The sequence below is a fragment of the Glandiceps talaboti genome, chromosome 13, assembly GCF_964340395.1.
Source record: "Glandiceps talaboti chromosome 13, keGlaTala1.1, whole genome shotgun sequence".
Lineage (NCBI taxonomy): Eukaryota > Metazoa > Hemichordata > Enteropneusta > Spengelidae > Glandiceps > Glandiceps talaboti.
The window spans coordinates 12,405,461-12,408,196 of record NC_135561.1 but is presented as its reverse complement, the minus strand read 5'-3'; positions in this window follow the sequence as shown (position 1 = coordinate 12,408,196).

Below are 2,736 nucleotides of genomic sequence, written 5' to 3'. Positions count from 1 at the left end.
GGAAAAAAACATTTTGTTGATTTCCTTAAAAGCAGGGACGTGGACCCTTAATTACTTTTATAATTTCATAGGAACTTGGAGTTAACTTTCATTTCCAATTTTGGAAAGATTTGAATAAATTAGATTTTGGTAAAATGTGTCTATAGAGTACACACTCTATCTTAATCTTAACCTAACTTATATCATCATAACCCTGCTTGCCTAGTGGTTTTTTGTTATCAGTCATGATGAAATGGCCAAGAATCTACAGGTTCATGTTAATGTCAAGGTGTCAATTTTATTAACACTGCTGTCAATATTAAATGTACTCTATGTCACCACAACTGATATTGACATCAAATCACATTTCCTTTAATGTCAATTTCAGAATGTATATCTACTCCGCTACTATATCATTCGGTATTTTGACGTTATTTCCGTCCGTAGAGTAATAGCTCAACGATGTAAAGTGAATTGGTCTGTCCTCAGAGAATAAATAATGCATCCTTATCTCCGAGTCATTTTGGAGTCATGAATAGACTATATCACTTCATGTGAGCCTGAACTTTCAATTTCAACTTGGGCATGATAATTTCTATTTATATGTTAATTATTACCAGGTGTATTTGAATGGATTAAACATGGCAGAGTTTCTGTCGTGAAAATCCTGAAATCAGCGAAGTAAACTTAAAACCCTCCCGTTTGTGTGATTATCACCTTATACTGCCTTAGTTTATTATTACTAGTATATGATAATTATTTTCGAGGTTGGTTTACTTGCATACCCTTTGAAGTTATCGATTGAGTTGAGAGAGAGAGAGAGAGAGAGAGAGAGAGAGAGAGAGAGAGAGAGAGAGAGAGAGAGAGAGAGAGAGAGAGAGAGAGAGAGAGAGAGATCCATTACAATTTACTGTTTGAAGGATGTCTACACGTATCAGTTAATCATATCAATATTAAAAAAGTAATCATGCACAATTTACAGTAAATGAGAAAACAATTTCAATTATTATAGGAAGTCAACATAATTGTGTAATTATCTAAAGCATCCATAATAAGTAGATATTACAATTTTCTCCAAACAGAATGTCGTCTCAGACTGGCTCTAACATAAGTTTAGCAACATTTTCATCGCCTAGCCTGACAAAAATCTCATTAATATTGCTACATTGTCTGGCTCCATAGATTGGTTTGCCAACATTATTGCAAATGGTTATTATCTCATCAGATTGTACACGTGGAAACAATTGCAATCATAGCATTTTGTTGATTCGCATATACACAAAAAGCAGCAGAAATCTATTCATAATTTAAGATGCATATTCAATTCAAAATCATCCCAAACACGTTTTTGCAAACGAGTTGAATGGCTTTAAGCTTAAAAAGAAATATTAATTTTTGTTTTCAAAAGACTTGTTGAATTTGGTGTAAATAAATAAACAGGGATTTTTACTTCATTGTAAGTATTGATAATACCCCCAAGCGGAATTGACAAGAGTATCCCCATGACACTGTAATTTGCGCTCATTCTTTTGTTAGATTGAATATCGAATGTCCTTGAAATAGCGCCACAGAGAGAGAGAGAGAGAGGGGGGGGGGAAGGGAGAGAGAAGATCATTTTGTACCATTCACTAAAGGTATATCATTATCACTTTATCACATATACGTGAAATACCTGTTCTATACATTTATAAAAGCGATGACAATCTATGCAGCCTGTGATAAGTACGCCATCAAATATTTACTAGGTGGTTTGAATGACAATATAGAATTGCCAGAATGTGGCAATGAATTATTTATATGTTATAGTAAACAATATGTCTATAGACAAAGAGGAAGTTACTTTGGTATTAAAATTTTCAAAATCCATCCATCTCAAACCATGATTACAAGACGATCTAGGTGTACAATGACTCACACTTCAAACAGTCCCTATTGGTTCTTGTTAGTCCTGTATTTGCTTCTTGTATATTTTCAAAGCTTATACATATTGAAGGATGATTAATGTAGACACTAATTATCACTGACAAAGCAATTTATAATGAAAAAGTGCTCCTGTTTGTTGCTTTACCAAGTGAGAAATAAAGTCAGACAAAGAAAAAAAATGTTCAATGTATTCTTTGTCTTTACAATATCGACAATGCCTCAAGAAGACAGTGTTTTTTGTACGGTACATTGCAGTTTACTGTGACCTTACTCTGTTTGATACTGCAACTGAGAAACCAAAATGGAAAAACGCACTTTAAGACAGTTTCTTGCTATATGCTTAAATGAACTATTAACGTGTGATCATGTACATCAAATGCTAGTATCAAAAGAGAGACGGTTCTGCTCCAAGCTGCAGGTTTAATGGTTGATTCAATTCAGATTAAATTTAGCAAGAAATTGCGACCTTCCTATCTTAATGTTTAGAATACGTAGTTCCTTACTGGTTTCTACATGGTTGTATGAAAAAGAAGAAGTGGTTAGCAAACTGCAACGCTGTATTGTTAACAAACGATCTCAAACCACTGACATCCATATACACTTCTTTGAGACAAGAATGTAATTATGAACCCCTTATTTTACCCTTTCTACTTCTCTCACAAGCCAACTCACGATTTATTCAACTTGTACAATCATCCTAAATGGCCCAGTAGATATAACGTTTATGGCCGTCTTCAAAACAGGCCAAACTCACATAGATTGTAATAATTCGTTCATTTATATAGCTCAGTTACCTTTTCAACCAATTTTAATGATACTGGGTACATTAGATTG